Source organism: Pleurodeles waltl, chromosome 4_2 (genome assembly GCF_031143425.1).
Source record: "Pleurodeles waltl isolate 20211129_DDA chromosome 4_2, aPleWal1.hap1.20221129, whole genome shotgun sequence".
In the NCBI taxonomy this organism is placed as follows: domain Eukaryota; kingdom Metazoa; phylum Chordata; class Amphibia; order Caudata; family Salamandridae; genus Pleurodeles; species Pleurodeles waltl.
Window position 1 is genome coordinate 1,015,480,320 of NC_090443.1, and position 26,593 is coordinate 1,015,506,912.

General features: G+C 46.4%; 2 non-coding genes across 2 annotated transcripts; one reads left to right on the plus strand and one right to left on the minus strand.

Moving 5' to 3' along the window:
• Positions 1–12,111: 12,111 nt before the first annotated feature.
• TRNAV-CAC (transfer RNA valine (anticodon CAC)) lies at positions 12,112–12,184 on the plus strand. Its single transcript has one exon. It is a non-coding gene; the product is annotated as a tRNA-Val (tRNA).
• Positions 12,185–12,486: 302 nt separating this feature from the next.
• Positions 12,487–12,558, minus strand: TRNAQ-UUG (transfer RNA glutamine (anticodon UUG)). Its single transcript has one exon. It is a non-coding gene; the product is annotated as a tRNA-Gln (tRNA).
• Positions 12,559–26,593: the final 14,035 nt, after the last annotated feature.

Here is a 26,593-nt window from a genome sequence, read left to right on the forward strand (position 1 = left end):
CACCACCCTAGGGGTAGTGCCCAGAGCTCCTCCAGTGTGTCTCGGACCTTTGCCATCTTGTTTCCAGAGGTGTGAGGGCACTCTGGAGGCCTCTGATTGGCCAGTGCCTGCAGGTGACATCAGAGACCCCTCCTCATAGGTGCTTACCTGACTAGGTGACCAATCCTCCTCTGAGGGCTATTTAGGGTATCTCCAGTGGGCTTTTCCTCAGATGACGACTTGCAAGAATCCACCAGAGTTCCTCTGCACCTCTCTCTTTGACTTCTGCCAAGGATCGACCGCTGACTGTCCAGGACGCGTGCAAAACTGCAACAAAGTAGCAAGAAGACTACCAGTGACATTGTAGCGCCTAATCCTGCCGGCTTTCTTGACTGTTTCCTGGTGGTGCATGCTTTGGGGGCTGCCTGCCTTCATCCTGCACTGGAAGCCACGAAGAAATCTCCTGTGGGTCGACTGAATCTTCCCCCTGCTTCAGCAGGCACCAAACTTCAGCGTCACCGGTACTCTGGGACCCCTCTCATCCTGATGAACATGGCCCCTGGAACACAGGTGTTGGACCCAAGTGACCCAGACTGTCCAGTGGTCCAACTGTCCAAATTTGGAGGAGGCAAGTCCTTGCCTACCCTCTCCAGACAGTAATCCTGTGCACCGCATGAACTGCAGCAACAAGGGCTTCTGTGCGCATTTCCAAGAAATCCTGCATGCACAGCTGAGCCTAGTCCCCCTGCACTCTTTCCTGCAATGCTCATCTCCCTGAGTTGATCTCCGGTGTCGTGGGACCTCCTTTTGCAGTGTTGAGACGACTGCCGTGTTCAGACTTCTTGAACCCGTGGTCAAGGACTTCTGCAGGTTCTACCTTCTTGTGCATGGGCTCTCTACATTGCTGAGGGCCCCCTCTGTCTTCTCTCCCAAGTGGCAACATCCTGGTCCTTCCTGGTCCCAGGCAGCATCCTTTTTCTATAACCGCGACTCTTGCAGCTAGCAAGGCTTCTTTGCAGTATTTTGCCAAGGAAACAACTCTGCATCCTCCAGCACGCCGTAAGACATATTTTGCATGAAGGAGAAGTTGCTAACACCCTTAGTGTTTTCTTACACTCCCAGTGACCCTCTACACACTACACTAGCCTAGGGGTCCATTCGTGGTTCGCATTCAACTTTCTTAGTATATGGTTTGTGTTGCCCCTAGGCCTATTGCATCCTATTATATTCTACAGTGTTTGCAGTACTTTCTGACTGTGTTACTTACCTGATTTGGTTTTCTGTGTATATTTTGTGTATTTTACTTACCTCCTAAGGGAGTAAATCCTCTGAGATATTTTTGGCACATTGTCACTAAAATAAAGTACCTTTATTTTTGGTAACTCTGAGTATTGTCTTTCTTATGATATAGTGCCCATATGACATAAGTGGTATAGTAGGAGCTTTGCATGTCTCCTAGTTCAGCCTAAGCTGCTCTGCTATAGCTACCTCTACCAGCCTAAGCTACTATAACACTACTACTCTACTAATAAGGGATAACTGGACCTGGCACACGGTGTAAGTACAATTGGTACCCACTACAAGCCAGGCAGGCCTCCTACATTGGTGGTGCAGCAGAGGGATAAGTACTTGTAACGACTTTACCACTTTGTCATTGGTTCCTTTTCATAAGAAACCCATATTCTAAATACTTAGAAATATACACAAGTAACCTTAACAGTCTTACTTTCTTTCTAAAAACTTTCTAAAAAGTTTCAGAAAAGTTTGAAAAAGTGTTTATGTTTTCTTTAAAAAGTTTTATAAACTTTTTCTTTCTTCCCTAACCTCTTTCTTTCCACTATGTTTGTGGTAGAGGCCACTCCCAAAGTTGTGAAGACAACTTATGAGAATCTAAACTTTAAACGTTTGAGGGGTCTCTGTATAGAAAGGTGTTTAGGGATTGGTAAGAACACTACCAAAGATCTTCTTCTTAGCCTTCTCCTTGAAAGTGACCAGAATCAGACTGGTCAAACCAAGGTTCAGGTGGTAGGGGAGGGGGGTACCCAGGTAGAATCAGGGGAGGGCCCTGAGGACTCTGGGGAGGGTACTTCCAAAGACCTTTCGGTTATCAGTCCACCTGCTGAAGCTGGTAGTGGGAGGGGGTCACACATCAGTAGGGCACCTTTCACTAACACTCCAAAAGGCCAGGTCACTAGTTAGAGAAAGGTCCACTTCTGCTAATTCTCACATTACCTCTGTGTCAGAGAATTCCCAACCTCCCACCCTGAGGATAACACCCTAGACAGGGAACTCAGAAAGCTGAGGTTAGAAGAGGCCAGACTGAAGCTAAGACAGCAGCAGTTGGCCTTAGATAGGGAATCCCTAGATGTAGAGAGGGAAAGACAGAAGTTGGGGTTAGTTCCCCATGGTGGCAGCAGCAGCAATCGTGATAGTCATCCTGTTAGAGAAGCAGATTCAAAAAACCTGCATAAGATTGTCCCCCCTTACAAGGAGGGGGATGACATAAACAAGTGGTTTTCTGCACTTGAGAGGGCCTGTATGGTACAGTTGGTCCATCAATGGCAGTGGGCTGCTCTCTTGTGGCTATCCTTCACTGGCAAAGGTAGGGACAGACTCCGTACTGTCAGGGAGGATAATGCCAACAACTACAAAGTTTTGAAAGATGCACTCTTAGATGGAGTTGGCTTAACCACTGAACAATGCAGGATAAAGTTCAGAAATACCAGAAAAGAGTCTTCTCGAGACTGGACAGACTTTGTATACTGTTCAGTGAAGGCCTTGGAGGGATGGTTACATGGCAATAAGGTGACTGACTATGAAAGGCTGCATAATCTTATTTTGAGAGAGTATATTTTGAATAATTGTGTGTCTGACTTGTTGCACCAGTACTTGGTAGACTCAGATCTGAGCTCTCCCCAAGAATTGGGAAAGAATTCAGACAAATGGGTCAGAACAAGAGTGAGCCGAAAAGCTCATACAGGGGCTTACAAGCATGACAAGAAGAAGGATGGTAAGTCTTCTGAAAAGGGTGGGGACAAAGACAAAAATAATTCTGAGTCCCACAAAATCCTCTGGGGGAGGTGGGTCCAAATCCTCTTCACACCATCAAAAGAAGCCATGGTGCTATTTATGTAAAAGTAAAGGCCATTGGGCAGGTGGTTCCACTTGTCCAAAGAAAAACACCAAGGCTCCCACCACTACAACCCCAACTGTGTCCACTAGTCCCCTTAGTAATAGCAGTGGTGGTGGGAAGAACACTACAAATAGACAATTAAAGGGTGTAGCTGGGCTCACCATTGGTAATGTAGTTGGGGTTGGTCTTGATAGGGAGACCACAGAGGCAGTTTTAGTCTCTGATGGTGGTATTGATTCTGCCCCCTTGGTTGCTTGTCCCCTTAATATGGGTAAGTATAAGCAACTACCCCTAATAAATGGCGTTGAGGTTGAGGCCTACAGGGACACAGGAGCCAGTGTCACCATGGTGATTGAGAAACTGGTTGCCCCTGAACAACACCTACTTGCTCAGCAGTACCAAGTGACTGATGCTCATAACAACACTCTTAGCCACCCCATGGCTGTTGTGAATCTCAACTGGGGGTTGGGGGGGGGGAGGTTACTGGCTCAAAGAAAGTCGTGGTAGCCAAGGATTTACCTGTAGACTGCTTATTAGGACATGATTTGGAAACATCAGCTTGGGCTGCAGGGGAGTTGGAGGCTCATGCAGCAATGCTAAGCATTCAAGGGCATATCTTTGCTCTCACAAGGGCTCAGCCCAAAAGCAAGGAGGACAGGGAAACTTGGATCCTGAAAAAATGGACCAAGTCCTCCCAAAAGCCAGGGGTAGAAAGGGTAAATCCTTGCCCAATATCCCTCCCTCTCCAGAAGATTCCCCTTTTGAGGAAGAGGAATCCTCTCCCTGTGCTGAACCTACACCAGATGAGCTGGCAGCATACATTGCTGAGCTTTTGGGTGCAGGGGGGCCTGCTAGGGAAGAGCTGAGTGTGGCATAACTGACCTGTCCCACACTAGAGGGTTTAAGACAGCAAGCTGTCAAACAGCAGAATGGGGATGTCACTAATAGCCATAAAAAGTCTATTGGGAAGATAACCTCCTCTATACTGAGTCAAGGGACCCTAAACCTGGAGCTGCCAGGAGATTGGTCATCCCTTTGCAGTATAGGGAGTTTCTTCTGACTTTGGCTCATGATATTCCTTTGGCTGGGCACTTGAGCCAGGGTAAAACTTGGGACAGACTTGTTCCATTGTTTCACTGGCCTCATATGTCAGAGGACACCAAGGAGTTTTGTTGCTCCTGTGTGACCTGCCAAGCCAGTGGCAAGACTGGTGGCACACCTAAGGCCCCCTTAATTCCGCTCCCAGTGGTTGGGGTGCCCTTTGAGAGGGTAGTGGTTGACAGTGTTGGCCCCCTTAGCCCCACAGCAGCTTCAGGAAATAGATTTATCCTTGTGGTAGTAGACCATGCCACTAGGTATCGTGAAGCTATACCCTTATGGACCACTACAGCTCCTGCGGTGGCAAAAGCCCTCTTGGGAATCTTTTCCAGAGTAGGCTTCCCTAAAGAAGTAGTATCAGACAGAGGTAGTACTTCATGTTTGCATACCTCAGAGCTATGTGGAACGAGTATGGTGTTACTTACAAGTTCCCTATTTCTTATCATCCACAAACAAATGGATTGTTTGAGAGGTTTAATAAAACTCTCAAAGGCATGATCATGGGACTCCCTGAAAAACTCAGGAGGAGATGGGATGTCCTTTTGCCATGCCTCCTTTTTGCTTATAGGGAGGTACCCCAGAAAGGAGTGGGCTTCAGCCCCTTTGAACTCCTCTTTGGACACTCTGTAAGAGGTCCCCTTGCTCTTGTGAAGGAGGGTTGGAAACAACCTTTAAAAGCTCCCAAACAGGACATTGTGGACTATGTACTTGGCCTCAGATCAAGGATGGCTGAGTACATGAAAAAGGCCAGTAAAATCCTTCAGGCCAGCCAAGCGCTCCAAAAGCAATGGCATGACCAGAATGCTGTCCTGACTCAGTACCACCCAGGACAGAAGGTGTGGGTATTGGAGCCTGTGGCACCAAGAGCACTCCAGGACAAATGGAGAGGACCCCATCTCATTGTGGGAAAGAAAGGTGAGGTCACCTATTTGGTGGACCTGGGAACAGAAGAAGCCCCCTTAGTGTGCTTCATGCCAATCGCCTGAAACCTTACTATGACAGGGCTGACTTAACCCTCCTCATGGCCACAGATCAGGAGCAGGAGGAAAAGAGTGACCCTCTCCATGACCTCTTCTCCACCACTGAAGCTGATGGCTTAGTGGAGGGAGTTGTACTTGCAGATTGCCTTACTGCTGAGCAGAAGGACAACTGCATAAATCTCCTTGATCAGTTCTCTGACCTCTTCTTACTTGTTCCAGGCACAACTACCTGGTGTGAGCACCCAATTGGTGCTGGAGACAGTTTACCTGTCAAAAGTAAAATGTATAGACAGTCTGACCATGTCAGAGACTGTATTAAACAAGAGGTACAGCAAATGTTGGATCTTGGAGTGATTGAACGTTCTGAAAGCCCCTGAGCCAGCCCAGTGGTGCTTGTCCCCAAACTTCATAGTAAAGATGGAAAAAAGGAAATGAGGTATTCTGTGGACTATAGAGTTCTCAATCAAGTAACCAAAACTGATGCTCACCCTATACCCAGGGCAGATGAGCTGATAGATACACTGGTTTCTGTCAAGTATCTAAGCACTTTTAATTTAACTGCAGGGTATTGGCAGATTAAGTTATCAGAAGATGCTAAACCAAAAACAGCATTTTCAACCATTGGAAGGAACTATCAGTTCACTGTTATGCCATTTGGATTGAAAAATGCACCTGCCACTTTTCAAAGGTTGGTGAATACAGTCCTCCAATGATTGGAAGCCTTTAGTGCAGCATATCTAGATGATATAGCTGTCTTTAGCTCCACCTGGGATGATCACCTGGTCCACCTGTGGAAAGTTTTGGAGGCCCTGCAAAAGGCAGGCCTCACTATCAAGGCCTCAAAGTGCCAAATAGGGCAGGGGAAAGTGGTTTATCTGGGCCACCTGATAGGTGGGGAACAGATTGCACCACTGCAGGGGAAGATCCAGACCATTGTGGAATAGGCTCCCCCTACAACTCAAACCCAAGCGAGAGCCTTCCTAGGCCTCACTGGGTACTACAGGAGGTTCATAAAGAATTATGGCACTATGGCTGCCCCTCTTAATGACCTCACGTAAAAGAAGATGCCTAAAAAGGTATTATGGACAGCTAGCTGTCAAAAGGCTTTTGATGAGCTCAAACAGGCCATGTGCTCTGCACCTGTCCTAAAAAGCCCCTGTTACTCCAAAAAATTCATAGTTCAAACTGATGCTATTGAATTAGGGGTAGGGGCAGTTCTATCACAGCTAAACACTGAGGGCCAGGAACAACCTTTTGCTTTTAACAGCACGAGGTTGACCCCTAGAGAAAAGCGTTGGTCTGCCATAGAGAGGGATACCTTTGCTGTGGTCTGGGCCTTGAAACAGTTGAGACCATACCTCTTTGGTACTCACTTTAGTATTCAAACAGACCACAAAACTCTATTATGGCTTAAAAAAATGAAAGGTGAAAACCCTAAATTGTTGAGGTGGTCCATCTCCCTACAGAGAATGGACTATATGGTGGAACATAGACCTGGGAGTACCCACTCCAATGCAGATGGACTCTCCAGATATTTCCACTTAGACAATGAACACTCATCAGGGCAAGGTTAGCCTTATTGTCCCTCGTTTACGGGGGGTTGTGTAGGAAAGTACCATCTTGCCTGGCATGTTACCCACATTTTTACATGTATGTCAGTTTGTTTTTGTCTGTCTCACTGGGATCCTGCTAACCAGAACGTCAGTGTTTATGCTCTCTCTGCCTTTAAATTTGTCACTATAGGCTAGTGACCACTTTTACCAATTTCAATTGGCACACCGGAACACCCTTATAGTTCCCTAGCATATGGTACCTTGGTACCCAGGGTATTGGGGTTCCAGGAGATCCCTATGGGCTGTAGCATTTCTTTTGCCACCCATAGGGAGCTCAGACAAACCTTTACACAGGACTGCCACTGCAGCCTGAGTGAAATAACGCACATGTTATTTCACAGCCATTTTCACTGCACTTAAGTAACTTATAAGTCACCTATATGTCTAACCTTCACTTGCTGAAGATTAGGTGCAAAGTTACTAAGTGTGAGGGCACCCTTGCACTAGCAAAAGTGTCCCCACATACTTCAGGGCCATTCCCCAGACTTTGTGAGTGCGGGGACACTATTACACGTGTGCACTACATATAGGTCAATACCTATGTGTAGCTTCACAATGGTAACTCCGAACATGGCTATGTAACATGTCTAAGATCATGGAATTGTCCCCCCATGCCAAATCTAGTATTGGGAACACAATTCCATGCATCCCCAGGGCTCCACTATGGACCCCGGGTACTGCCAAACCAGCTCTCTGGGGTTATCTCTGCAGCTACCTCTGCTGCCACCCCACAGACAGGGTTCTGCCCTCCTGGAGTCTGGGCAGCCCAGTCCCAGGAAAGCAGAACAACAAATTTCCTCTTAGAGAGGGTGTTACACCCTCTCCCTTTGGAATTAGGTGTTAAAGGCTGGGGAGGGTTTGCCTCTCCCAGCCTCTGGAAATGCTTTGAAGGGCACAGATGGTGCCCTCCTTGCGTAAGCCAGTCTACACCGGTTTAGGGAACCCCTAGTCCCTGCTCTGGCGTGAAACTGGACAAAGGGGAGTGACCACTCCCCTGTCCATCACCACCCCAGGGGTGGTACCCAGAGCTCCTCCAGTGTGTCTCAGACCTCTGCCATCTTGTTTCCAGAGGTGTGAGGGCACTCTGGAGGCCTATGGGTGGCCAGTGCCCGCAGGTCACGTCAAAGACACCTCCTGATAGATGCTTAACTGACTAGGTGGCCAATCCTCCTCTGAGGGCTATTTAGGGTCTCTCCAGTGGGATTTTCCTCAGATAATGACTTGCAAGAATTCACCAGAGTATCTCTGCACCTCTCTCTTTGACTTCTGCCAAGGATCGACTGCTGACTTCTCCAGGACGCCTGCAAAACTGCAACAAAGTAGCAAGAAGACTACCAGCGACATTGTAGCGCCTAATCCTTCTGGCTTTCTCGACTGTTTCCTGGTGGTGGATGCTTTGGGGGCTGCCTGCTTTCATCCTGCACTGGAAGCCATGAAGAAATCTCCTGTGGTTCGATTGAATCTTCCCCCTGCTTCAGCAGGCACCAAACCTCAGCGTCACCGGTACTCTGGGACCCCTCTCATCCTGATGAGCATGGCCCCTGGAACACAGGTGGTGGACCCAAGTGACCCAGCCTGTCCAGTGGTCCAACTGTCCAAATTTGGAGGAGGTAAGTCCTTGCCTCCCCTCTCCAGACAGTAATCCTGTGCACTGCGTGAACTGCAGCTACAAGGGCTTCTAAGCACATTTCCAAGAAATCCTGCATGCACAGCTGAGCCTAGGTCCCCAGCACTCTGTCCTGTGATGCTCAGCTCCCTGAGTTGATCTCCGGTGTCGTGGGACCTCCTTTTGCAGTGTTGAGATGACCGCTGTGTTCAGACTTCTTGAAACCATGTTCAAGGACTTTTGCGGGTTCTACCTTCTTGTGCGTGAACTCTGTACGTTGCTGAGGGCTCCCTCTGTTTCCTCTCCCAAGTGGCGACATCCTGGTCCTTCCTGGGCCCAGGCAGCACCCTTTTTCTCTAACCGCGACTCTTGCAGCTAGCACGGCTTGTTTACGGTATTTTGCCAAGGGAACAACTCTGCATCCTCCAGCATCCAGAGGCAGCCATTTTTCCCCTTCATCTGGGGTTTAGTGGGCTCCTGCACCCCCGGACACTTTTGCGACTCTTGGACTTGGTCCCCTTCCTTTGCAGGTCCTCAGGTCCAGGTATCCGTCTTCAGTGCTTTGCAGTCTGTTGTGGTCTTTGCAAAATCCTTTATCACGACTTTAGTTTGTTTCTGGAGAAATAGTAGAACTTTACTCCTACTTTCCAGGGTCTTGGGTGCGGTATCTTGGACACCCTTAGTGTTTTCTTACACTCCCAGCGACCCTCTACACACTACACTAGCCTAGGGGTCCATTCATGGTTCGCATTCCACTTTCTTAGTATATGGTTTGTGTTGCCCCTAGGCCTATTGCATCCTACTGTATTCTACAGTGTTTGAGCTACTTTCTGGCTGTGTTACTTACCTGATTTGGTTTTCTGTGTATATTTTGTGGATTGTACTTACCTCCTGATGGAGTATATCCTCTGAGATATTATTGGCACATTGTCACTAAAATAAAGTACCTTTATTTTTAGTAACTCTGAGTACTGTCTTTCTTATGATATAGTACCTATATGACATAAGTGGTATAGTAGGTGCATTGCATGTCTCCTAGTGCAGCCTAAGCTTCTCTGCTATAGCTACCTCTAACAGCCTAAGCTGCTAGAATACTATTACTCTACGAATAAGGGATAACTGGACCTGGCACAAGGTGTAAGTACCATTGGTACCGACTACAAGCCAGGCCAGCCTCCTACAGCACTCCTCTTAATCAAAATGTTTTTGGCTCTTTGCTAACGAGTCCATGTGAGCCAAGATCCAGAAACGACTCTCCATGACACCCAACAGGAGTTTTGTGCTACAGCAACTACTATCCTAAATTCCCAGGCCGCTCCTCGTGCTGCAGCGACAACCATCCACGACGCTCTCTCAGCTCCTCGTGACCTACTCCACCAGGAATAGAACTATTTGCTCTGGACTTTAGAAAGTAACTTTTTCACTGGAACTAACCTGGTCCCTGTATCCAGCCCACGCTCCATCGCTGTTGGCCTGAACTTCTCCCTTTCACCTAGCCTCACATGACCAGATAACCATGAGTGGCTCTGTGTGATTTTAGGCACTATATTTACCTCAAATCTATGAAATGACATATATCCAGTTCTAATGATTAAATTTTTGTTGTTTTGCTGTCTAATAATTGATTTAAATCTAGTCTGTTTTTTCTAAATACGTGTGGGATTTTCCTTGTGTTGTTTTTTCCTTTATGCATAAATACGTTACACATTGCTTGTAATCTAAGCCTGACTGCCCTTGCGCCAAGCTACTTGAGGGTTAAGCACAGGTTAATTTTCTGAATGGTTGTGATTCACCCTGACAAAGACTGTGGTTGTTGCTTGAGTTGGGTTTCACCCCCACAGCCAACATTCCCATTTCTCACACCACTTCTCTGAACTGTCCATCTGTGAGCTTCACCCTCCTGGCAAGATGCACCTGCTTCCCTCCGCCTCTCTGTTGTTTATCCCAAGCTGTCTCTGTAGCACTTTACTTTTCTCACACCTGTCATTTGCATCTCTTCCTGTCTCTCTCAGCTATCTCTTTCTCATCGGTCTCTACCTTTATCACAGGTCTCACATCGTCATCTCCTCTCACCAGGGTTCCCTCTCGCTGCCTCTCGTCTGGCTCTTTGTCACCTGCCTATGGGGCAGATTTAAGAGCCGCATGCGCCACATTAGCGCCCCCTTACCATCATTTTGTTTACGCTAAGATAGAGCTAAGGTGGCCTTTTCCCCGCCCTATATTTACAAACTGGCGCAATGCATGCATTGCGCCACTTTGTAACCCATTGTGCCACATTATACGTGCGCGAGGCATAATGTATGCAAGTGGGGTGTTCCCCGGTTAGGGGGACAAAAAAATGGTGCAATGAAATCTAAAATATCTATTTGTGCCATTTATAGCGGCATTTTTAATGGCTGCACAGAGCAGGCGTTAAAAGGAGGCACACCACTGTTTTCAGTGGGACTCAATGTGCTTTGCAGGATTAGCGTCAACATTTTTTACACTAATCCTGTTCAGCGCCAAACTAACGTCAAAGTGTTTGGCTCTAGTTCTCTAACTACTGCCATGGTGCGCTGTATGTTAAATAAGGTGCACACATGGTGGCGTTAGGGGGCGCTAAGGGGCGCAAGAAAAGTGGCGCTACATTGAATACATTGGATTCAGCGCCGCGTTTCTTAAATCAGGCCCTATGTGTCTGTCACCTGTCGCTCTCACCTGACTCATTCCCTTTCACACCTGTCTATATCCCTCTCACACCGGGCACCTGTCTCTGACTCTCTTTAATCCCCCGTCTCCCCCACATACACGCACACAGCTGTCTTGTCTCACAAGATATCACGCGTCTCTCTGTAGCGCCCCCTTACTGCTCAACAGTTAGTTATTTTCCTCTCATGGTCTTTCCCTTCACCCCCTCTCTATCCCACCCCCTCTTTCTTGTATGTCATCTCTCCTCACGTTTTTAGGGTCACAGAGACGCTTTTCACTGTCGTCTGCTCCACTTTCAACACTAAATATTTGTTTTTTCAAGTATGTTGCTTTCTTTTCAGCCCAGGGGTCGCAAGCACAGTGCTGGGGGCACAGGAGGTAAGCTAGGGGTCGCAGCTGCAACCCCTGGAGACCCCCCAATGACAGCCCATCCTCTCTGCACACAACAGATCCGGACAGAGCAGCCTGGAGGTGTTAAGAAGCCATGAAGTGTGTGTGACAAGTTTAACTCCACAGAGAACAAAGCCTGTCAACAGCCGGAAATGATATTGTCCAGTTGCTGTCTATGGGCTTTCTGGTGTCAAAAACAGTAAGAGCAAAGGTCTGCCTGAAGCAAGGAGAAGAGAGACCCAGAGGGGTTTTAAAGAGACACATGAACAGCCACTAATGCTGAGACAGGCCCTCTGGAGAGGTGGAAACACCTCTGTGAAGTTTACACTCGTGTTTGTTTTGTGGCTGTTTGTAAAATGGGTAATGAAAGACTGAAGAGCGGCGCATCGGAGAGACCAGCAAGTTAAAAACAGTTTAACAAAAAAAGGATCATTTATTGTAAGAAAATTAAGCAGGGATGCTCCATCCAAGGCTGCTATAGGCAGAGAGAGAATCATCATAGAGTCCGTTTAATTTGTAAATATAGACATAGAAGGGCTAATTACACCAAATAAAAAGAACACAAGAGTACATCCTAGCATTATCATTACCTGGGAAGAACTCCCAGAGAGAAAACCCATGTGAGTTTCCGTAGTGTAGTGGTTATCACGTTCGCCTCACACGCGAAAGGTCCCCGGTTCGAGACCGGGCGGAAACAATTTTAAAACTATATCCTAACTTGTTCTCTATTATTAATATATATGACGAATGATACTTCTGCACTACAATTTTAAGATATCACTAATATATTCAAATAAAAATGATAAGCCACTCAAAGATGATGTAAACATTGCGAAGTATATTAGCTCCCTTTTAATTATTACTGGACTGAAATTTTAAAAATAAGAGAAAGACATGAATGGCAGAAAGTCGCAATACGATCATTTACAAATGTATGTATATATATATATATATCATTTTCATGTCTAGTGAGGTATGTTACATAAATAAAATCATAACAGGTTCTACCGAGATTTGAACTCGGATCGCTGGATTCAAAGTCCAGAGTGCTAACCATTACACCATAGAACCTTCCGTATAATGGCGCAAGTTTAGTCAGTAGTTAAATGACAGTGTCCTGGAGTGCGCAGTTCTCCTGGTAAAAGTCCTGATGTTTTTCAGATTTCAGGTTTCCGTCTGGCAGTGTGTACGGCCGATACCCCCTGAGTTGTCCAGGATCACAGGTGCTGCACATGTCACAAAGTACACGACCTGCCCCTCTCTCTGCACAGTGCGCTGGGAGCCGACACAAAAAACTTCTGTCTTGTGTGTGGGAAGAGAGACTCACTCGGTCTCCAGGACTGATCATCAACTGAGTATGAACACGGTTGTGAAAAGAACTTGTCCAAGTCTGCAGGGCGGGGCAAAACCTGTTAGTTGTAAATTATAACACAATCTGAGCTGTGGGTCCCCCTCAGAAGAGGGGGAGGGTTTGTTCTGGGCCCCCCCTCACGCTTGTCTTGTTTACATTCAATGCGTTACTGAGAATTTGTGTGATTGGGGCAAATCATTTCACCCACTCAAAGGGCAGCTGTACAACGTACACGGGGTGCTCGGGGAGTGTGTAAAATATTTCAGCATCAGACACCTTTCCACACAGCCGTGTACTTTGACAACAAATCATGCAGTATGTAAATCAATGTACACGATGATTGCTGCATAAAACAGTGAGGGTTACAATGTGTAGGAGTCACTTGTCCTTCATAACTCACTGTGCTATATTACAGGAATTACAGTTTATTAACTGTAAGGAACACAAGCATTGACAAAGCCAATAGGTCTCACCTGTGTGAGATCTATTGGATTTGCCAATGTTTTAGCCATGTTGCAAAATGGTTGAAAGTAAAGAAAAAAGTTGTACGACACAGCCAGCATTAATTACGTCATATCACTTTTATTTTACATTCAGCCATGCTGCACTGACGCCCGTGCAGCTGTACTATATAACTAAAATAAATTCACAAAACCAATAGATCCCACATAGGCAAGATCTATTACCGCGGCAAATGCTTGTTTGTCACATGGAGCCATTGTGCTGCTAGTGCAGGAGTTTTAACAAGAATTATTAATGAATATTCATGTATACTGAGTGATGAGATTGCATAGAAATTGAATTAACGTAGGGGAAATAATGCACGCATTTGAAATGTGCCCACTAGAAGTGTTTGCCAATGTACACGAAATGTAATACTAATGCTATATTAAAAATGAAATATTGAGCATATGTTTTACAAATGTAGTAATACATCACATTTTGAGTTATATATTAAGTGTTAGCTTTATTAATTGAAAGCTTTAACTTAGCGCAGGTCTTGGCCTAGTCGCCCGGCCTCATGTTGAACTGCATTTTTTAACGCGTTTAATAAACTGTTTGCTTGAAGGGATTAAACTGTATTTTTCCACTGGATGAAGTAATGTGCTTGTGACTACATTCTTCTCATGAGAACTGCTTGCTAGAAAATGTTGTTCCTGTCTTTCGCTACATATTAGAATGATCATGTGCTAGACGGACTTTCTCAGGAGACAATAGAGACACTGACTGTGGTACGAAATGCAACAATATTGTTACCTGACGAGCCGGATGATGAGGACATCGCAAGCTGGACCAATCCTTGACATGTGAACTGTGAAATACTAGAAATCACTAACTGAATGTTTTAACTTTATTGGACAAAGTGCTAACATGCGATCCCTTGACCAATAGGGTTTTGGGAGATAGTTTTATAGACTTTGATATATCCGCACTGCACAGAGGAGAGACAGGTTCTTTTGCCACATTCCTCGCTAGCCGAAAGGCCAGTACTTTATTTTTGCGTCTTGAAAAGAGACTTTGCTTAACTTTAATGCTAAAGACTTTGCCCTTTCTGAACTTTGCCTGATGCCTTGTTGACCGAGCTGATGTCCTGACGACGAAGACTGACTCTGCTTGCTGATCCATACTGAGGATAGGTAATATCTTAGAATGTCGACTGTATTGTCTATTTGCTTTTCTTTCTAGGTACCAAGCGCTATATTTTGACAGAGCAATAGCTGGATGGTTTTCTAAATTTGTGTTGAATAAATTGTTTTGCATGGAGCCCAACATGCTGATGCTAATCTGATGTTAGTTGAGGAGTTCACTAATGAGACCTTCTATTTGAATTAATAATTAAAGTCTTTACCTTGCTGAAACTAGATGTATAAGATAACCGTTGCACAGATATTCTTATTATTAATTTGCACTGTGATATCAGAGTGTGTAGTAGTGCATGCTTTGATTAGATTGAGGTTTTTCCGCAGTCGGATCGCCAGTCTTGTTTCTGTATGTTTATCATTTGATTCTGAGATTGACGTACGTGACACTAGCATTGTTAATATAGGGAAATAAACATTCTAACATTTAAAGGTGTGGTTATTCATGACTGAAAGGTCATGGTGCGTCAATTACTGACTCCTATTGATTCCTAATATTATTCATCATTGATGGTAAATGTCTATTGATTATTGATTTGTGATGGGATTGGGCATATACGGTGGGAACATCTCAAACGTTGGTCAAAAGATTCATTGACCTCGTCGCGTCTCCTTGTAAGTTTACTTATTAAGGTTCAGACGCGCTGTCAGTGCTGGTGCCATGAAAGAGCTGCCAACCATCGCCAGGCCCTGCTCAGACTGCAATTCGGGTCATTGACACTGCTGTCAGGAAACCAGGAAACAAGTTATAAAAACACGGCTGAGTGATTTCAGCTAAAAAAAGTTTGCTCCTTAAGCGCATTTTTCAGTCCCCCCTGGGGTGGGATTACATACATTGCACCAATGGTAGAGCAGTGTTGAACCAACGCTTCTGCATTTCCGGGATGCATATGTTACACTTGTACTGATGCGGTTTTGTGATGACATTTGAAGCACATCAACGTGCTAAATAAAAAGACATTTGCGCTGACTAACCAGGATAAAGGCGTTAAATGACGATGCCCAATTGCTGTAGCATCAGTGCAAGGTATGTAATGTAGCGCCTGGGGTCTAGCTTCTGTGCCCCAACCATAATCTCCCTTCTGGTGATGCGCGTCACGAGCTACACTTTATGTGGAAGCGCGAGGGCACCCTGAAGACGTCAAAGACACGCAAGCATCCCTGGGACTGACACTGTGCTCGAGAGCGCCTAGCAGCAGAGTTTCTAGGTACTTCCAGGGGTGAGATGATGGCTGTCAGGCCTTTGCTGGGAGCCAGGGGTGGTCTCGCCTACCGGGGGACGAGGAGTTTTCGCAACAGATGCTTGTCTCAGAGAGGTGGGGTGGGCTGGGGCAGAGTCAGTCATGGGCGGCCTTCAAGTTGGCTCACTAGTAAAGTGCCCCCTGCTGGTACCTGAGCATGACTTACAGGTCACATTCTTAAATCCAAACCGAGTGCGCTCAACGCTTTTTCCTCACAAGGTATATAAAGTGGCTGATATGAATACTTGTTATTTACGGTGCTATGAAGGTGACATATGGAAATAGCAAACACTTTAGAAATCAGGTCACTTTACTTTCCTTTTGTTGCACAAGAGCACAGAACCGGATGAGCAGCTCCTCACGTGCACTGTGGCTGGCCAGGGATGGACACTTTACAGAACCAGTGCTGAGCCTCTTAAGCAGAGCTGGATCTGTTCAAGTCTGTGCAAACCCTGGGCCTGCTCACAGCCTGGCAAGCTGCAGACAATGTTGGGTGCAGCCTTAAATGTGAAATCGTTCCAAGTTGCCACTGTTTGTAGTGAGTTTAACAGACACTGTCTCTGGCTTCCTTCCTGCACGAGGCCAGATAGGAAGCAGTATCACTCCCCCCATCCTGTGTGTTAGAGAATGGTTTCCATTGCAGTGGGAGGCGGGGCCGTCCATGCCAGGTTTTCAAGGTGACCTCTGACGAGCTTAGTATGTAACTGTTGTTCATTTCTGGCATTCATATATATCTTGTGGATATCCTGCAAATCCGGCATGGATCCGACTCTACTGGACTTATGTTGGGCACCCTTGCACTAGAGCAATGTTTTTTTATATAAAACTGGTAAGTGTTAATGTTGTCATTGTTCATGCCCCCACCAATAGCAGGGGCATGACCTTGGACAACATGCTGCATCTTCACCCCACACTCCCTATCATTCTTACCCTGAGCGCCAGGCTTTCCAAAGTTTAAGAATCTACACAACTTTCAGCATTCCTGCTGAGTTCATTGGCCGACATACTTGTTGTGATGATTTTGCCATTTTATTTCCTGAGCTGTACTTTTCTCAAGAAAGTTAGTTCCTGTTATTTTTAATAAACCATTGAGAATGCTGAGAAATCACTTTGTGTGTCTGCGACAAGGTACATTTATTTTTTTGAATTATAAGTAAAGGTAATCAAGATGGAAAGACAATGGCTGTGTGACTGACTTCAACAGAAAGCCCTCCCCCATGCTTGCTGCTGAAATATTGAGATATTAGAAAAGCAGTGAAAATGTGCATTGCTAAAGCGGCATGTGTTTTCCAGAGTACGCAAATGAAGAGGAAAAGCAGGCCTTGCCAATTAAAATGGCGAGTCACCCTTTGTAGTTATTGTGCGATGAGTTTCCAAAAAGTACTCAGGTGGTAGATGAAATGATGCTGATTGTAGGTTTGTGCTGTTGGAGAATGAGATAGGCATCTGAAAATAAACAGCATGCACCCTCAGGCACAGCTTGATATGTGACCTCGGTCTTTAAATGCCCAGCACACATACACATGATCACCATGGGCCCCACTGCTGGCAGGTACATAACCTGAAGGCTGCAGTCACATGCTGCTTCCGTCCCTTCGATAGCTCAGTTGGTAGAGCGGAGGACTGTAGTGGTGAAGCTGATATCCTTAGGTCGCTGGTTCAAATCCGTCTCGAAGGATGTTTTTTCGTATTTGCTCTTCATATTTCATTTCACATTCTGAAATTGAAGTGCGCCATGTTTTCAAGCAACGACGCTAGAGCTTGACAATTCTTTTTGTGTCCCACATTTTTATCAGATGGCACCAAGAAGTGAATTTAGCCAGAGCACAAATGGATGGAGGTGCAGCCGCTGATCCCAGTGACTGTCAGAGAGAGAAAAGGAGGAGTCTGTGCAGAGGAAGCTGTAAATCAGTGATACACAGAGACCGGCTCCTTCCTGGCACAGGCGGGGTCACCAGTGGCATTTATGGGGGTGCAGCGCCCCCAGCAGGGGGACAGATAGAACAATCAGTAGGAGGTCAGGTACCAGAGAGTCATCAGTTCCTCGTTAGTATAGTAGTCAGTATCCCCGCCTGTCACGCGGGAGACTGGGGTTCAATTCCCCGACGCGGAGATGAAACATTTTTTCCTTTTAGGACGACCTATGTTTTTTAGCATTGAATTCAATTTTTAACAATGAAATTACAACGTTCTGGAACAACTAAGAGACAGATGTACAAAACAAACGAGGGACTTTAACCCCCAATTAATTTGTACTGACACGTGGAAAAGTTTAATGGGAAGAGAGTGGAAACAACAGGATATTTTAAGATTTAAAGAACAGGCAGAAGTCGCCTGCATCAGAGCTTGGCCTGCACGGACACAACGTCTTTTGTTTCACTTTAAACTTTATTTTACGCTGAAACTAAGGGAGACTGCGAAATTTCCTAGCTATCGTGAAGGAAAGTTTCAATTCTATTAAGGACACGGAGGCGAGGATTCTTCATATCTTTCTTCACTTTTTATTCAAACAGCAAGTTCAAAGTTAAACAAAAGAAACAAAAAACGGCAATGAGCTCCAGGAGACTGCCACCATGGAAACCATCGTCCAATGAGGGTCCAGTGTTGCCGGCAGTATATATATCCACGAGCCTGTCAATCTTCCTCGACTTCGCTGCGAAAGGAATTGTAGATGTCTCAAGAGGCCATTGTCTCTGATCCTATGGGTAGATATGAGAGGTTAAAGTATACTGACCAATGATGATAAATATCGAGCAACAAATAGCCCGTATGTCCATAAGATCTTAGCTATTGCAGAAAGAATACAAGTCAAGAACTAATGCAGAAAAATCTAACTATTAAACTCGTTAAAGAAAGCATACAATTAAGTATCTATGTAAAAAAAAAATATATATATATATATATATATACCACCTCAGTACGAGGAGACGTGAAGTTCGGGTGGGAAAAACACGTGTCCAGTGTTGGGTGGGATAATACTCGCCTCCGTGTCCTTAATACAATTGAAACTTTCCTTCACGATAGCTAGGAAATTTCGCATTCTATGTCAGGACCGGGGGCCAGGATTATGCAAGTTCAAAGCTTACTTACCACTAGAGAGGCTGCATCGTGTATCGGTTTAAAATAAAACTTTTTAAAAGTAGATTCTGAAGACCAATCTGCTACACTCATAATATCTTCCAGTCGACCCCCAACTTGGATGGCTTTTGAGGCCATGGCACACCGAGTGGAGTGTGCACCGAACACCTGTACGTTGACACCTGCTTCCGCTAAAATCCATCTAACCCACCTGGCGATGGAGGAGGATGAGACTGCCTTAAAAGGCTTCTTTAATGAGTTTAGAAGTTGATTCTCCCCCGGAGGTCTAAGTTCCATTGTTACGTCCTCGTAGGTTTTGAGGCAACGTAATACACATAACTTAGGAACGCTAGGGAAAGCGGGGTAAGATACCGACCTTCAAGAGTCAAAACGGGGAGCACCCTGTCTTCCATTCCAGCATTTGTGACCCCAAGACATCATGGTAAATGCAGTCATTAGCACGAATTTTAATAGAGTTTTGAAAGTTTTTCACCATAAGTTGGTGCAGCAAGTGCCGTATCTTCGGACACGTGTTTCTGGCTATTTGGCCGTCATCAGCGAAGAGCAACGTGTAGCTGGCGGGGTTGCTTGAAATGCTGCCTTGAAGGTATTCACAGGTTTAAGTACCACTCAAGAAGACGCACAGGTTCTTCACTCGAGCTCGGCAGCTCAGAGGCTCACAGGAGCCTTAATTACAACAGTCAAAACAGGGAGCACCCTGTCTTCCATTCCAGCATTTGTGACCCCAAGGCATCATGGTAAATGCAGTCATTAGCATGAATTTTAATAGAGTTTTGAAAGTTTTTCACCATAAGTTGGTGCGGCAAGTGCTGTATTTTCGGACATGTGTTTCTGGCTATTTGGCCGTCATCAGCGAAGAGCAACGTGTAGCTGGCGGGGTTGCTTGAAATGCCGCCTTGAAGGTATTCACAGGTTTAAGTACCACTCAAGAAGGCGCACAGGTGCTTCACCCGAGCTCGTCAGCTCAGAGGCTCACGGGAGCCTTAATTACAACAGTCAAAACGGGGAGCACCCTGTATTCCATTCCAGCATTTGTGACCCCAAGGCATCATGGTAAATGCAGTCATTAGCACGAATTTTAATAGAGTTTTGAAAGTTTTTCACCATAAGTTGGTGCAGCAACCTTGTATTATTTTTAGTTCTCCTAGAGATCGTAAAAGTTACTCCTTCTGGAGAAAAAACTCTAGCAGAGATATCTAAAGCCCGTATATCCGATACCCTTTTACATGAAATGAGGCATAAAAGAATGTCCAGTTTTGCTGACAACTCTTTCCTAGACAGGTATTGATTATCCTGCCACGAGGATAATAAATTAAGAACTAGATTGACATCCCAGAGCTCTGAATATCTAGGTTGCGGAGGCCTAGAAAGTCTAATACCTTTAAGGAGTTTACATATCCAAGGATGTTCCCCGATCGGTTGATTATCAAGAGGAGGATGACCTGCTGAGATGGCTGATCTAAAAGAGTTTATCGTACAGTAAGCCAAACCTGACTCCGCTAGTTCTGCAAGAAAATTAATGATGTCGCTAACGCGGGCCCCCATGGGATCGAAATGTTTGTCCATACACCAGCGAGACCACCTATTCCATGCGGACCTATACCGCTTACCTGTCCCAGGTGCCCAGGCTTGTGCAATGAACTTCCTAGCTTCTTGTGAAAGTCGGCAATCTTGCCAGCGATGCCTGAAATCTTCCACGCCACCAGAGATAAGTGGCCTTGGAGAACCAGGGGATGGAATACACCTGCTGGATCTCGTAGAATTGAGGGGAAGAACGGAATGCGGATTGGAGCTTCGCATGAGAGCTCCAGAAGAGTTGGAAACCACGCCTGGGATCTCCAAAGCGGGGTTATCAGAACCACTGTCGCTCTCTGGCGGCGAACCTGAGCCGAAACCCTCGGGATAAGGAGAAACGGGGGGAATGCGCATCCCAGATGCGGTTCCCAGTTTTGGAGAAATGCATCCACTGCTGAGGCTTCCGGATCCGGGCGCCAGCTGAAATACAGAGGCAAGTGGGCATTCCATCTGGATGCGAACAGGTCCACTGAGCAAGGACCCCATCGATTCATTATTGACTGAAAAATCAAGTGGTCTAGTTGCCAATCGCTGGAGTCCGTTAGGAAACGGGAACTCCAATCCACTACAACGTTCTGATCCCCCGGGAGATACTCCGCCGTGACAGATATCTGATGTTGAAGGCAAAAGTGCCAAAAATCTTTCGCTAGATCCGCTAGAGCCTTCGAACGTGTCCCCCCCAGGCGGTTTATGTATTGAACAGCTGAGACATTGTCCATGCGTAGGAGAACAACACACGAAATTCTGTCCCGTGTTAGGGACTTGATCGCAAAAGAGCCTGCAAGAAGTTCCAGGCAATTGATGTGCATATCGAGCTCCCGAGGGGTCTAGCGTCCCCTGAATGAGAGGTTCCCGCAACGCGCACCCCAACTATGGCGACTGGCATCCGACTCTATCACTAGGTCTGGGGAGGCTCCGAAGATGGCTCTGCCATTCCATGCCTCCATGTGGTCCAGCCACCAATGTAACTCCGTCTTCGCCTCCAGAGAGAGGGAGATTAACTCGGAGTATGTGACCCCGCGTCGAAGGTGATAGGCCTTGAGACATTGAAGGGCCCTGTAGTGGAGGGGCCCCGGAAAGATGGCCTGAATCGATGATGAAAGCAGACCCACTATCCTGGCCAACTGGCGCAACGAAATCCTGTCGCGTCTTAGGACCTTCTTTAATTCCTTCTTGATCTTGGAGATCTTCGGACTGGGTAGACTGAGGGATGCTGACCGGGAGTCTATAAGGAACCCCAGAAAAATCATGGTTTGGGAAGGGAGGCGATCTGACTTCTGTTGGTTGATCACAAAACCTAGATTCTGCAGAAGCACAATAGTTGTGTTCATATTGGAGATAAGCTGAGATCTGGATTGATCCATAAGAAGGATGTCGTCCAGATAAATGATAAGATGAATTCCCTGCGACCGGAGAACCTCCACTACAGGTTTGAGGAGTTTGGTAAAGCACCATGGTGCCGATGACAGACCGAATGGGAGAGAGGTGAACTCGAACACCTGATCCCTCCACTGAAATTGTAGGAACCTGCGGTGAGGCGGAAAGATCGGGACTGTGAGATAAGCATCCTTGAGGTCCAGGCAGACCATCCAGTCCTCTTTCAGTAGGAGATCCCGGAGTAAGTGAATGCCCTCCATTTTGAAATGCCTGTATGTTACCCATTCGTTGAAGGACCGGAGATTGATGACCGGGCGAAACCCTTTGTCCTTTTTCTCCACAAGGAAGATGTTGCTTAAGAAGCCTCTGGGATGCAAGGACGTGACACATATGGCTTCTTTTTGGAGGAGATCCTGAACCTCTGTATGTCTGAGATTGGATTCTGCCATTGAAAAAACTAAAGGAATGGGTAGAGAGTCCTGGGTTGGGGTTCCCCAAAATTCTATTTGAAAACCGGAGACTGTTTGTAGCACCCAAGCATCGGAGGTGATACGTTTCCAAGCGGCCTTGAATAAACGTAACCTCCCTCCAAATTTTTGAGGGGAAAAAGGGGTAAGCCTTACTCGAGGGTCCTCCTGGGGCATTACTTGCTCCCCGGGCGAGTCTATTCGCTCTGCCTTTTCCTCTGCCTCTGTTGGGGGTAGAAGGTTCCCTGGCGACCATCACGCCAACCGTTGTTTCTGTATGAAGCGGGCCTTGTTGGAAATGGCGGCCGGAAGAGCGACCCCTACCTCGTCCGGCCCCTCCAAAAACCTTATTTGGAAAGATCTTTTTAATAGACGTCTGTGCTTTGTCAAGTGCTGAAAAGGTGGCCACAAATGTTCCCAATTCCTTCACAAAAGGATCACCAAATAAGTTGCCTTGGGCAATAGCCCCTGCCTCCGAGTTGGAAAGTTCCCCCAACTTAGGGTCAATTTTTATAAGCAATGATCTGCGCCTTTCAGCAGAGATGGCACAGTTTGCGTTGCCCAGGAGACATACAGCTCTCTGGGCCCACCCCGCTACAACGTCAGTTGGAAGGGGTGAGTTTGACTGTTTGGCACGTTCTGCCAGTTGAATTATTTGAGTAAGGGGCCCTAACACATCCAGGAGTTTGTCCTGGCACGTCCTTCAGGATCTATCTATACCCTTCTTAGGGTCCTTCATGTACTTGGAAAAAAAGGTACACAACTTCGGATCGATATCCGGCGTGGCTGCTACCTTGTCCATTAATGTTGGACGTGGGCATTCCGCTTTCAATCGGGAGCGCACCTCTTTATCAAGAGGTTGTCTAATTTTTGCTGCCACGTACTCCACGTACGCCACCTTGTGGTCTGGTATCCATTCCGAAGAACGAGGATGATAATTTCCTTCTGGTTCAAACATGTCTGATTCAGAATCCTCTGAACCAAAAGTTTCCTGCAAAGAAGCTCCAGGACGCCACAGAGGAGGAGTCCCCATATGAGTCACCAGTGATGCCTCTCTGAGACCCAGTATCAAGGTCCAATTTGTGGTGAAGCTTTTCACCCATTACGCCGGGTAAATAACCCTCCCGGGAGGGTATGCGCTTTTGCGCGCGCGCACTCTTACTGAAGGCGCCAGATAAAAGCAAAACGTTTTCAAGGTGCCCCACGTCGCGCTTGCGCGATTTCCTGGGGACTGAAGAGGATATACCTTCCATCCCCGTCGCGCCAAACATGCCCGTCCCTTTGGAAACTTGTTCCATGAGCTGCGCTACGCTATCTCTAAGAGGAGCGAGGGCTTGAGAAATGGCCTGATAAAACAACATATCCATTCCTGGGGGAAGGGAACGGAGAGATGGGCCCTCACCTAGGGACATATTGGCGATAGATTCATTGTCCTGACTGGACTGCATCTTGTGACTCATAGGATTTGACAGAAAAAACACCCAGAAAATGTACAAAGGGTAAGAACCCCCTATCCAATTCTGCCAGCAGCCAAAGGCTTTAAAAGTATTGAAAATGAAGAGTCTTCCCAAATGAGGTTAACAACTACCGTAAAAAACGGAGTCCGCTGGATGGGGAAAGCCTAGGCTTAATTTTGTCCTCAAAACTGAGAAAAAACGCGTGTTGAGCGCCGAGGCGTCTGGAGCGCTGAACACGCGAATATAAATATTTCAGGAATGCGAAACGCGCGCCCTCTAGAGGGCACAACGCCTCTCCTGAGGGAAAAAGCGCTCGGGCAGAAGCCTGTTGCGCTGAGGAGACGTGTCAAAATAAACACTGTTAACAGGGAAAGTCAACAAGTCAGAATGTGCGCAAGCAGTAACGCGTTAATAATAAAGCGCGTAATTCAAATAACGCTCAGAGGCAGAAAGGCACTTATCTTGTCCTGAGCAGTGAAGAAAGAGGAAGATTGACAGGCTCGTGGATATATATACTGCTGGCAACACTGGACCCTCATTGGACAATGGTTTCCATGGTAGCAGTCTCGTGGAGCTCATTGCCGTTTTTTGTTTCTTTTGTTTAACTTTGAACTTGCTGTTTGAATAAAAAGTGAAGAAAGATATGCATAATCCTTGCCTCCGGTCCTGACATAGAATTTGAATCATATGCGGGATGTTTCAGGTCAGACTCCCTTCTAATAACCCAGCCTGCATGGGGTTCACATAAACACATTTTATTCACAATAGAAGAACAGTTTGTGCGCACAGTAATGAAATATGTGATCCGAATCAACACAATAAGGAAATGCTTGATCTGGGTCAATCGGGCTGTTACCTCTTGGGACCACTTCTTATTTTCAAATAAAACTCTTGAGCTTCCTCGTTTTTAAACAAAATACGAGGATGAATTCGAAAACGAGGCAAACAACGTGAAAAACATCAAATGCGCTTTAAAAAAAATTAAATGAGATTCACAAAAGGTGAAGGAGGGATACTTGTAGTCAGCGCTTTAACTGAGAAAAAAGAAGTGCAGGTACTCACTCAACTGAGTAGTCAGGGCGATGGGCCGGGTTTAGAGTGGGGTTAGGGGCGGGGCTTGTGTGGGGCTCACAGAATGGGGGTATTGAATGGGATCAGATTTTCAAGGGGTGCCACAGTGGTGACCGGGGATCTTTGAAAGTTGTGGGTCATAATGAGTGGGTTTCTTCAGTCACATAGTCAGTGACTCAGAGAGGAGCAGCACAAGCAGGGGAGTGAGTGGTAGTGAGTGGACAGGAGCAGCTACTCCACAATGGTGAAGGGACATTCCCCCACTGGCTCAGAGCCAGCAGTTGAAAAATAAAACAATATTTGATTATCGTTTTATTTTTCAGCTGCTGGCTGAGCCAGCATGTGAAGGGAGGAACGGGGCTGGGCCATGGGTGGAAGGAGGATGAGTGGAGTGAGTACACCTAAGTGCGCATGTCAGTTTGGCCGTCCGTCTTGGGCTAGCCAAACTGACATGCACACTTAGGTTTCTGCAACCCAGCTGTGTTGCACAGCCAGGTTGGAGAAACAGCACAGGCTCCAGTGCCCTGACTGAGCAGCAGACTAAGTAGCTCAGACCAATCCTGACACTGCTCTCATGCTAAATATAGCATGAGAGCAGCACCAGGATTGCACGAGGAGCCTGTGCTGGTGTACCAGAGTCTGCTGGGACATCAACACAATCAGGTAAGCAGTGAGGCGGCCTGTGGCGGACAGGTAGGTTTTTTTTTATTTTATTTTTTATTTTATTGTTTCTGCCTCTCCACCCTCTTCCCCCTTTGAGATTTGTGGCGGCCACCACTGTGACTGGACACTGCTCACCTTACCCTAAAGAGGCTGAATCAGGCACATCTTGTAGGTCAGTGGGCTATCGTCAGAGGGGGATACACAGGGTAGTGAATGGCTTTCCTTAGGTCAAACAGAGAATCAGTGGCAGACTCTGAATTGAAACATGCAGGGAGGTGCATGAGCTCTAGTCTCACACCTTGCTGGCTGGGTCTCCGAGCGATGAGTCAAGAGTCAGAAAGGGCCATGGATTATGGGGTTTCACTAAGGAGTTGGAGTGAGTCTGAGTCAGGACCAGAGGCTCTGATTATGCTTATCTTTCTTCACTCATTATTTTTTAGCAGCCAATCAAACAAACTTGTTTCCAAACACTACATAGCCCATGAACACCCCATAATCACATGTCCAACAATAGAGTCGTAGCCCTATATATCCAACCTACTGCAATTCCACTCCCTCTTTCTGTGCTGCTTTGCAGGCAGTTAAATACACTCCTACGATTTTTGCATAGGAGGTATAGCAGCACCCCCCCACCCCCCAGCACCTTGAGACCCTCACGGGTGAGTAATGCACTTTACAAATTCACTGATTGATTGATTTCTGTAAGAGAATTGTATTGCATTTTTCATTATTAATAAGTATGAGTTTTGTATATGAGGTATTATTGCTATAGTAGAATTGTATGACGCTTTGATTTCTGACATGCGCAGGTGCTTCAGGTGCTTTCTTGGGTCGCTGACAGGCTGTGCGAGCGATTGTGTTTTTACCAAGAGTTTATACTCGCTGATTCCGCTGATACCGCTTCCCAAGTGCACGATTACTCCGGGCGTCTGAAAGGGGCTCGTTACAGTGTTTTACTCTGCAGCGCTTATCCTCCCGGCGGGGCGGCATGCCGCCCACACTTCAGTCCTTGTGGAGTGGGAGAAAGGGAGCAAGGATGACGCTACTTTCGGCCACAGTGTCCCCTTTCTATTGTTTTAGAAGGGGAATCAGCGTGCATGCGCACCCTGCCATTTTGCTGTTTTCACAAGTGCGGGCAATTTGAAGGCGAGGAGAGACGCCTTAT